This window comes from Caretta caretta, chromosome 4, assembly GCF_965140235.1.
Source record: "Caretta caretta isolate rCarCar2 chromosome 4, rCarCar1.hap1, whole genome shotgun sequence".
Taxonomy (NCBI): Eukaryota; Metazoa; Chordata; order Testudines; family Cheloniidae; genus Caretta; species Caretta caretta.
In genome coordinates this window covers 146,242,825-146,254,557 of record NC_134209.1, presented here as the reverse complement: position 1 = coordinate 146,254,557, position 11,733 = coordinate 146,242,825, and positions in this window count along the sequence as shown.

Below are 11,733 nucleotides of genomic sequence, written 5' to 3'. Positions count from 1 at the left end.
GGAGGAGAAGAGCCCTGCCTTGGCAGGGGAGGGACTGGCTGTTCCAGCAGACCCCCATCCAGCTCCCGTGAGGCTGGGAACACATTTCCCAGGAGCCCAGGGCTGCTTTGGGGCTTGGGGTGGAAAACATGAAACGCTGCAGTTTTACAGCTTTCTCTTTTGAGTCTCCCAGGGCACTGGAGCCGGCCGCCCAAAGTTCAGGGTTGTGACCCTGCCAAAGAACAGATTCCCATGAGCCCTGTGCAATGAACCCCCTGCAGCACCCAGATTGCCCTTGTGTAGCTAGCAGCTTCTCCCCCTCTTCACCAGCGAACCCTCACAGGCAAGCTAGCGAGTCGCGCTGTGCAGATGGGGAAACTGAGGCAAAGCGGTTAAGAGCCATGTTGAGTTTGGACTTGCCGTGAGTGCACATAGAGTGTCACACCCTACTGCACCCCCTGTGGTGGCTAGTAACAACCACAGACCCTGCTCCCTCCTAGTGCCCCCTCGGGTCAGGGCAGTGGCACGGAGGGGGCAGCTTGTCCAAAAGTAGCTCAGTTTTGGCACAGTCCTCATGCACACCTGGGAGCTCCTGGGGAGACCGTGCTCTGCTGAGCTGTCCCTGGCGTGCATCACCCCTACGCAGATTTCACCCTCTCATCCTTAGTGACTTGCGGAGGGAGTCAGCATCAGACTCAGGAGCCTAGTTCAGGAGTTCCTGGCTCCTGGACACATGTTCAGACCACGTCGCTCTGATAAGACCATAGTTCAGCTGAGTGGCAGTCAGACAACCCAAAAGGGGAAAGCGGCTGGGAAACGTGTTCCTGAATGCAGAGAGCACGGCATTCTGCAGGCTTCTCTAGTCTCATTGTGCTGCCTCTCTGATCGGGAATTTGCAATGAGAATCAGATAAAGCACGCTGGCTCATTTGATGCGCCATTCTGTTTGAAACACCCCGTGGTCAGAGCAACCTGGGCTGGGAGAGGCAGGGCCGGGAAGTGAGATTTCAGAGATTGTGTCACCACTTTTACTGCAGGTGGCAATGTTCCCTCTAATTTTTGACAGGCCGTGTGCGCAAAAAATTTCTTCTGTGCAAATTGTTGGGCTTCTGTGCAAAAATTTTTGGGTGTGCCGTGTTTTGCCATGTGCGCGGGTTTAGGATCTGTGTGCGTGCACACACCTTAGAGGGAACAGTGGAGGGCGGAGAATATTAGGGCATGTCAGCATGGCCAGAGCAGAGGGAGAGAGGGCACTAGCAAGGAAATTATTTGAGCCCATTTCTCTGACCTGCTAAGCAAATAAATGGCAGATCAAGAGGCTTGGGAGCGGAGGGAGGCCGACAAAGCAGCCAGCAAGGGATTAATCTCCATTGCCTGGAGTTACAGTGAAGCGAACGGGTTCCTGAGGAAGGCATACGAAATAGCCCCCTTCACTGGATAATAAGGGGGCTGGCTTCTGATCACTCAGTGCAGTCCAGCCAAGCACCCCGTTTTTGCTTAGAGCTCGTCTCTCATTCCCCTCCCTCTGACCCATCTAGCCCTCCCTCTCCAGCTCTTTACTATTCATGGCTTCTCCACCTCCAGCTCCTCCTCTCCCCTGCCCTCTCCCTCAGGTCCCTCCTGAGAACCCACCTGTTTATTTCAGGAGTGTTCTCCTCCCAGTGCTACACAGGAAGGCAGCCTAGAGGAGCACCATGGTCCCCTCTGGCCTGGGAATCCATGACACCTCTTGAAGCAACCCCTCCTCCTCCATCTGCTAATGGCCTTTTCTCTCCTCGTCCCACGGCTTGTGTGTGCCCCTTCGGTCTCGATCGGGGATTGCCACAGCACCCACCACCATAGCATCTCAGGCCCAAATCCTCAATGCTATTTAGGCACCTAACTCGCAGGGATTCCCATGGGAGTTTGGTGCCTAAATAGCCAGGCAATTCGTGTCTGCAGGGAGACATCTCTACTGGACTCCATGGAGTCTTCTTGGAAGCAGAGCTTGTGACGGACATCTATAGCACGTGTAACCCACACACGGCCTGGGTGTGGTGTTCTGTCCCATCTAGTGGCACCGAGATCACTTAGAGATTAATGAGTCTGCTCTATAGCCTTAACTAAGTGCCATATGGCTTTTAGCTCATGCAGTAGAGGCTCATGCACTGAGGTCCCAGGTTTGATCCCGCCCGCCGACAACTGGGGTCTGTCAGTGTTACACGCTCACATTTACACAGAGCTTTGCTCCGTTAAGGACCCCTATAACCAACCCCACTTTGGTGGCAGTGGGATTCGGATCCACGTCCTTCAGAGCGAAAGGCCTTGGCAGCTACAAACAGAACTGAAGGACACAAAGTTAGAGTTTGAAAGGTATCGAGGTGGCTGAAGATTGAAATCAATGGGAGATCCACACCTAGGTGCTTTTGAAAACTCCACCAGGTACCTGGCTGCATCTTTAGGTGCCTAAATACCTTTAAAACCCTGGCCCAAATTCCCCAAACTGGTAGCAATTATAGACTCAAACCTCTCATGTGAGCCAGCCACCAGAGGGAGACAATACCCCACACTGTCTGAAGATTATGTGTACAGTGCCTAGCGCAATGGCGTGGGGGCTGCTAGACACTACCACAATACATTAACACCAGGATCAGAATCTGACCCATCGACTCAATTGAGTTAGTCTGCATTTATACCCATGTGAGGTCAGAATCAGGCTCGCTGATTTCAGTAGAGTTCATCTATAGGTACACCAGTGTACCTGAGAGCAGAAGTTATCCCACTGGTTACTTTTCTTTAATGCCTTGCATATTTTTTGCAAGCAAAGCAGAGAGATAGGTCTTTCATCTGAGCAAACCACACCTGCATCACACAGCAAACCACGGAGGCTTCTGGACTAGAGCAACACAGCCCTTTCAAAACGTCAGGGACCCGACATTGAGATTCTAGTGCCTGGAGGTGCATAATGCCACATTATCTACTGATTGCCCTGTCACGTATAGCTCCCAAAGCTGGAGAGACAGAGAAGTCAGTTCAGTGGGTCTCAGGCTGCAAGCACCCTCACAACACAATTAATACATAATCTTACAGTTAAAGAGCTCTCATCCCATAGGATGATTAGCCAAGTGTATATCTAGTGAATCACACAAATAGGAGGCAGCAGAAAGCCTCGTTAGGGCCACCAAACCCCACAGCTGTGCAGAATCACTCTCTACTACATATTCATTCTCTCATCGAGTCAGGTTCAACGTGAGCCAGGTCATGGGGTTGCCATAATTAACCAGATTTCACGGGTAGAGAATTTGTCCGGATAACTTACACTTCCTTTTGCTCAGCGTCATCCCAGGACTCTCACCCTCGCTGGCTTCTTGCTCCATGGAGCAGAGTGAAGTTCTAGGGCTGTTCAACAAACTGGGTCTAGCTCCCGACACGTTTCAATGTTCTGTATGTTGGCGTGACGTTCCGCTCAGGACAGCCAGAACTGTAAGCCACAGAGTTACCCCCCTGCCTCAGCAGAGATTAGCCCGTGTGTCAGCTCCCTGCCACACCAGCCCGCCCGCTTCACTAGCAAACCCCTTGAAACTCTGCCAGGCTAAACCTTGCCTGGCAGGTAACAATCAGTGAATTGCAGTTCCCCGGAGACGTCTCCCTGCAGCATCTAGTCCCTCTTGCTGGATGCTCACAGAAATTACTAAATCCGCTGCCTCCAAAGAGACAGCGTGCATGTCAGCTGGTTAGGTTTGCTGAAGACTCACACTTACTTCAATAGGATAGCAGTGAGCTGGTTTATAGTAAAACTAGGGAGAAGTTTATTAACAAAGAACAGAGATTTAAGGGATACTAAGCAAGTATAAAAGAGAGAGGTGTGGTTACAAATAATACAAAACACACTTGATAGCAACTAATTTTAGCAAGTTACCATCTTTGCCAAAGCAGTTTTCTTCCCTATATGAAGTTACCAGCATCCCTAGCCCTCCAGACTAGGGAATCCAACTTTCACAGGCTGCCATCCCTTTATGTCCCCACAGTGATGGGTCACTAAAAAGTCTTTTTCCTCCCCTTGTATTACCCAAAATCCATTTTCTCTGCCACAAGAGGCAGGAAGTCTTCCTGGGGTGCATATTCTGCCTCCCACCATGATTGTTGAACAGTCTTCTCCTCTATTTGTTTATCTGGATGGCTTTGATGGCTTTCTTTACCTTACATGTAAATGTACTTTCATTGTCCTCTGCCTGAAGTCTAGCTGGTCAGACAGGTAATACACACCCCTTTGTGCACTGCCTCCTAAACACATTTTGAGAACATGTTTCTAGCACACATCTGTAACTCTTTATACACAACCCATACATCCATCACATGACAGCGGGTACCTTACATGGCACTTTTGAGCTACATATTATGACAACAGTGTGTTGGGGCAATGCGTATGTCAGAGTTGATGCGAGTTACAAAATGGGGGTGCTCTCTGCTAATTGGCACTGAGGGGCTCTTAGGGTCACAGCTGGGTAAAACTTTCTTGTTGTGTGTCTTGGCTGCTTTGCTTTTTCTATTGGGGTGTGATTTGGGACAAGGCACCACCAGCACCCTCACACTGGCCCCTGTGCAGGAGGGGAATTCACCCCCGGCAGTTTGCAATATCCTCCTCGTTTCTTTATTCACCCAAAAACATCCTAAACATCAACATCCCCTTTTGTTCAGCATGAATGTGAAGAAGTGACTGAAATAAAAACTGCTGCCAAACCCAAAGTACAGGCACATGGCTCTTCCCAAAACAGAGGCAAATACAAGGCTGTCCAGAAATCTGAATGAGCTGTGTGGAGGGACTCTCTGGGTATTGTTTGAGCAGAGGGAGGTGTGTAAATGTAAGAGAAGCAGGAGACAGCACACACATACAGAGACAGACACAGTCTGGACAAGCTCAGTGGGTGACCCCGAGAGGAGCCAAGAGAAGGAGTCTGGTGCCGGAAAAAGAGGCTTGGAGCAGAAAGCAAAGAACCTATCTCCTGTTTGGTTCCTTCTGTGTTCAGGGAAACAGGACTTTGTGTTCACCCCTTGTAAATAAACAAGATTGCAGCGAAGAAAAGACCTGATTCTGTCATCAATTTCTCCTTTTAACTGGAACTACCCACAACCCCCCAAATTCAGCGAACCACTCGGGTCCAAAGGGGCAACAGGGTGTTGAAAAAGAGAAGGAGCACACTTACCCGTTGGACCAGGAGAGTGCTGGTTGGATGGTAGCCGGCCTGTGATGCAGGCGACGCAAAGGCACCGCCTCAATCGGCTCTGACGGTCACCAAGCTTAGGAAGCAACCATTTATAGAGTCCCAAGAGGGAGGAGGCACTCCAGGGAGGTGGAGCAAGAGGCGGAGCTTCCAGTGTCAAACCGGGCCTCCTCCCTGCTGAGTAATGCCGTGTCTGAGGAGTCACAGCCACTATATATGTTGCTGCACCCGCAAATCGCCCTGTTGCTTGCGAGGGTTCCTTCTTAGAACTCTCTTTTGGGTCTCAGTCCTGCTCCCCGGGGAGCTGTATGGGGTCAGCCAGGAGGATGAGGCCCATCTCTCCTAGCTAACTAGTGGATAAGAAAGTACAGAACCTGGTCTGAAGCCCCTTAAAGCGAATGAGAGTCACATAGCCTGGCTCAGGCCTATAAACAGCAACTATGTCTGTGTGTAATTAACAGGCAGCTTAATAATGAGAGAGAGAAAGCTCTTCCCCCTCCTAGTCATTTTCTTCTGTGACCAGCTGTTTTTGACTGTTTCTCAGGGACATGTACTAGCCTAGCAGCCTCACAAGCGGGTCTCCTGGAAACAATCCTGAAACTACAGACTAATCAGAGATGAGAGGAAATGGAAACCCTGGGGTTGACACCCACAGACTTTGAGAAATAGCAGATCTGGACCCACCGGCATCCTACAGAACCAAAAGCATAGCTCTGAAGCTGGCATTCAGATCTGGATTGTGGATCTAGACTATTGATCCACTGATGCCTTGTGTTGTCTCCCACTGATGGAGTCCTCTTTTCCCTTTCTACAGCAGGCTGAGAAAGGGCAGCCCTGTGTTATACCCCAGTGCTCAGCCCCTTTTCCAGACAGGGGCTCTCAGTCATTCTAAATCACCTACAATAATACCTGGGGGAGAGTTTATAAAGGCAGTCCTTTCTCTCTAGTGCAGTTACATCTTTAAGTCTTTGAAACACTCTTTTTTCTCCTCCTTTATGATTTCAATGGGAGTTTAGCACTTAGGCACCTTTGAAAACCTCACTAGGGGTTTTGACACCTAAATATCTCCATAAAACTGGCCCTCGGACTCCAAATTTCTGGGTTCAATTCTGGCTCCGATATTGACTTTCTGTGGGCTCATAGGCAAGTCACTTCCCCTCTCCCTGTCTCAGTTTTCTATCGGTCCATCTAAGGTATTTATAGGGCCTGTTCTGGTAACTGGGCCTACAAATGTACCCAAATTGTGAGCTCAGCTGCGAAGAGCCAGTGAAAGTTCATTCAGAGTTACAATAACATGAAACAAGAAATGTTGATGGGAAAAGGTGCAAAAGGGAGACGAAAAACAGCATGAGTCCAAACAAAGAGGCCTCCACATAGAACTCACGGGCTGTGTTAAGACCATGCCTGGTAACCAAAAGAAGTGTTGGAGCAGATATCAATGAACCAAAATGGGTGTGTCAGAAACTAGGACTAATTGGTGGACAAAATAATGAGAGGAGGAGCTATTCCCTCCCCCCCCCATTTTGGGGTCCTCAGAAAGAGATTTTGTGGAGGAATAAGGAGCAGGTTATCATGAAGCCGGCTGATGAAAGGAAGGGAAAGGAGCAAGCTTCACCATCACCTCCATGCCCACCATCTCCTGGGACTCTGGACCTTCTTCAGCCTGGATTGAAGAAGAAGAAGAAGAAGAAGAAGAAGGAAGAAGGAAGAAGGCAGGCACAGGAGCAGGTCCAGCTGCAGACACATTCATTGAGCAGCCAGTGACCTGCTGCTGCTGAGCTTAAAAGCAGGCCTACTGGCTCTCTTCAGCCAATCAGGTGGGCTAGCCAATGAGGCAGTCCTGCTGCAATCCATCCAAGTTTGTTAATTGGCCCAGAGGCTGGTCTGACTAGTCCTCAGGTTCAGCTGAAGGAGCTCACTCCTGACAGCCTAACACTGTTTAATGTTGGAGCATTAAACTGGGTTGTGTTAACACTTTTGATTCTTTGGGCCCTTCTTTTCCACCTAAATTAATTGAGGATCTGGGCCTAAGTGACTTGCCCAAGGTCACACAGGAAGTCTGTGGCAGAGTAGGGAATTTAGCCCAGGTCTCCTAACCTAGTTCCCCTAACCACTAGGTCATCCTTTTCCCATCTGTGGAATACAGGCCTGTTGCTCTTTACCTACCTCACAGGGTGTGTGAGGCGCACTCAGTTAAGGTTTGCACAACGCTTTGGGCTGTTTGTATGAAAAATGACATTACAGTCCCCCTATCCCAAAGAGCGTATTCTGTCCTCGCTCTACTGCACCGGCCAGAGCAATTCTCGTGGGCCAGATTCTGATCTCACAGTAGTTTTGTACTGATGTAACTCCACTGAAGTCACTCTTAACTTGTACCATCATGCAGGAGACTGGAATCAGGCTAAATGGTTTGAGTGGAGTCACTCCAGATTTATAGTGGTGCAAGATAAGAATCAGGCTCTAGGATGACAGCAGATGACAGCAGAGAAGATTTCAGAACACTCTAGAACAGTGGTCCCCAAACTTTTTATGTGGCACCCCCCCCTTCTTACCCATAATGGAACCTGTCCGCCCCCCGGCAACTCTGGTCAGGAGCTGGGAGCGGGACCGGAGCTGTGGTGGGGAGTTGCCCACGGGTTGTGGACGGGGCTGGAATGGAGCTGGAGGCAGATTGCCCGGGCCTTGCCACACCCCCCGGACGTTCCTCCAGGCCCCGCTATGGGGGCACACCCCACAGTTTGGGGACCACTGCACTAGAAGGCTATTAGTATTTATGTCATGTCCTTCTTTTCCCATTCATTGGTTTAAGTGAGGACTCACTGCTTAATGTTGCCTGGCTGACCCTGCTCAGATTCCAAAGGCAGGGGTGAAACAGCCCCTCTCACCCGCTCTATTGTCTACCATGCCCTCGCTAAGTAGCAAATATTAAAGCAAGCCAACGAAGATGACAAAGGTTGCTGATTAGACAACTGTTAAGTGTCTGGAGCAATGTATGCACCATTTATCCAGGCCCTGGGATGGGTGGTGACAGTGACAGGATAATATAGCCAATAAATGTAAGAGTTTCAGGACGTTATCCATGTCTGATGAATTTATGCTAGACAGGAAGATCTTAATTGAGCTAATGAAGGTGAGGGGTCAAGGTGAGCAGCGTCCCTGACTGATTTCACTATCTGTCAATCTCGCTCATTAACGCTTAGCAGCATTACTGGCTGCCGGCGCATCTTCAGTGCCGAGACATCTGCTTTTCTCCCGATGATTCAGCACTGCGTTGGACAACCCGGGGGCGTGGTTGCACGCAGAAAGTTAGTGATCGCAAATCACCAAGGGGTGGGGGGGAGTCACTTTGGGCAAAATGGTTCAGGCCCCTGGCAGGGGCTCTGAGGACAGAGCTAGCTCACCTGCAAAGCAGCCGCACTACTCAGCCTCGTGGCGGGTGTAACACAGGCAGACGCAGTGCAAGCCGCCCAGCCGGCCCACCTCAGCCGCCTCTCGGGGAGAAGGAACTCCGTCTGCTTGGCCCTGGCGACCTCACCCTGGCACCAAAGAGGCCAGGTGTGGCAGAGCCGTTGTGAGGTAGACACCAGAACTCGGAGTGCTATTATCTCCAGTGCACTGAGGTGAAACTGAGGCACAGAGCAACTACGGGCATGTCTCTACTGCAATCACAATGTGATTGCAGCTCAAGCAGACACACTTAACGCTAGCTTTAATCTAGCTAGCGCCGGTACCGGAGGAGTGACAGTACGGCAGCAGCTCATGCTTCAGTGTGGTCTAGCCCCATGAATAATTGCCTAGGGCTCCGATGGGCTTGTACGGCCTGCGCTAAAGTACATGCTGCTGGGGCTTCACCCCTTCAGAATCGGAGTTAGCAAGATTACAACTAACTCAGGTCTGTGCACTCCAACTGTAACAACCACCCCACCTGATGGCAGGACAGCCACACCCTGCGCAATTTGACCCAGGTCAAAGAGGAAGCCTGGAACAGAGCAGAAAATTGAATGCAGGTTTCCCAAATGCCAAGCTAATACCTAACCCCTGGATGGTACTTTCTCTTCCTTTCAGCCAGGCATTACTCACTTGGCAGTGGCATCCTGGCCTAAGTGGCTACAGCAATATTGACCCAGGGTTAGCTCTTTTGGGTATATAGTCCATTTTTGCAATTGACCAGATCAGCTGTTTGGGAAGAGCAGGAAAAATTATGCTCAACCCCCTCAGAGTGAATCTCCATGAGTAGGTTTCGCTGCCTTCCTATTTCCTGCCAAAACTGTTCAGAAGCTGTTTTTCCTTCTTGGTGGATAGGTCAGTTTGCTCAGACTGGCTCTGCCACTTAGCTCTGCAGGCCTGTAACCAGAAACGTTAGGTTTGTTCACTTAAAAATAAAAAGGGAAAACTGTTCTGGAGAAAAAAAACAGACCCTTCCTGTCTGTTTAGCTGCTAGTCCCAGTTTGCAATGCACTGGAGCCGGTGATCTGTGGTGGAACATAGGTTAATCCACAACGGTTTGTGTGTTCCTCTAAACTGTGGCTGTTCTTCTGATGTCATTAACCTGGCAATGTGCCCGGTGTCCGAGACCCTACAGTGCTCAAGGCTAGAAGGAAATGAATGCCCTTGCAACAGGAACGCAGTGTTACTCCAAGGAATTCACCCTGCAGGACAGCTGGAGTTTCCAGGCTGCAGGATCATTCAGAAGTGGTGCGTACGGCAGTGTAAATTAGCCTCCCCTTTGGTGGGCATGAAGGAATTTCAATCCAATAACCTTATCACCTTCAGGGAAACTACACCTGTATTCCCTCTCCAGGGTCTAGCAAGGGCATAGGCTCCTGAGCTGTGTCACCCCTCCTGGGTGGAGACCCTATATCTCTCTCTCTCTCCTGACCAGGGTTTTCCCAGCCTGACCTTCCCCTCTGAGGAAGGAAATTCCACCACCTCCCTAGGTAATACATTCCAGTGCTTCACCAGCCTCCTAGTGAAAAAGTTTTTCCTAATATCCAACCTAAACCTCCCCCACTGCAACTTGAGACCATTGCTCCTTGTTCTGTCCTCTGCTACCACTGAGAACAGTCTAGAGCCATCCTCTTTGGAACCCACTTTCAGGTAGTTGAAAGCAGCTATCAAATCCGCCCCACCCCATTCTTCTCTTCTGCAGACTAAACAATCCCAGTTCTCTCAGCCTGTCCTCATAAGTCATGTGTTCCAGCCCCCTAATCATTTTTGTTGCCCTCCACTGGACTCTTTCTAATTTTTCCACATCCTTCTTGTAGTGTGGGGTCCAAAACTGGACACAGTACTCCAGATGAGGCCTCACCAATGCTGAATAGAGGGGAATGATCACGTCCCTCGATCTGCTGGCAATGCCCCTACGTATACAGCCCAAAATGCTGCTAGCCTTCTTGGCAACAAGGGCTCACTGTTGACTCATATCCAGCTTCTCGTCCACTGTAACCCCTAGGTCCTTTTCTGCAGAACTGCTGCCTAGCCACTTGGTCCCTAGTCTGTAGCGGTGCATGGGATTCTTCTGTCCTAAGTTCAGGACTCTGCACTTGTCCTTGTTGAACCTCATCAGATTTCTTTTGGCCCAATCCTCTAATTTGTCTAGGTCCCTCTGTATCCTATCCCTACCCTCCAGCATATCTACCATGCCTCCCAGTTTAGTGTCATCTGCAAACTTGCTGAGGGTGCAATCCACACCATCCTGGAGATCATTAAGGAAGATATTGAACAAAACTGGCCCTAGGACTGACCCTTGGGGCACTCGCTGGATACCGGCTGCTAGCTAGACATGGAGCCATTGATTACTACCCTATACTTAACTCGAGTTCCACAGGATGACTGTGCACTGAGTGAAGAAGAACTTCCTTTTATTTGTTTTAAACCTGCTGCCCATTAATTTCATTTGGTGGCCCCTAGTTCTTATATTATGGGAACAAGTAAATAACTTTTCCTCATTCACTTTCTCCACACCACTCATGATTTTATATACCTCTATCAGATCCCCCCTTAGTCTCTTCTTTTCCAAGCTGAGAAGTCCGAGCCTCTTTAATCTCTCCTCATATGGGACCCGTTCTAAACCCCTAATCATTTTAGTTGCCCTTTTCTGAACCTTTTCTAATGCCAGTATATCTTTTTTGAGATGATTCCGAACATCCCGTTTGCTTTTTTGACTGCCGCTCCACATTGTGTGGACGTCTTCAGAGAACTATCCACGATGACTCCAAGATCTTTCTCCTGATTAGTTGTAGCTAAATTAGCCCCCCATCATAGTGTATGTATAGTTGGGGTTATGCTGCCTGTTGATATTTGTGTACTGCTTTTGGAGCCTCTCAGGCTGAAAGGTGTGTGATGAAATGTAACTGTTAGGAAATATTCTTCTGCCAGGAGCAAAAAAGGGAACTGCCGCGTCCTAGGACTTCAAGGCAAGGTGAGGGCTATGCCAACTCTGCTCGCTGACCCCCAGCGGCCCCGATTGACTGTGCCAATTAAAGGAAACTTGTAGACGTGAACTTATGTCTCGCCATGTTTGGAATAAGCACCAAGGAGCAAATGATTCCTTC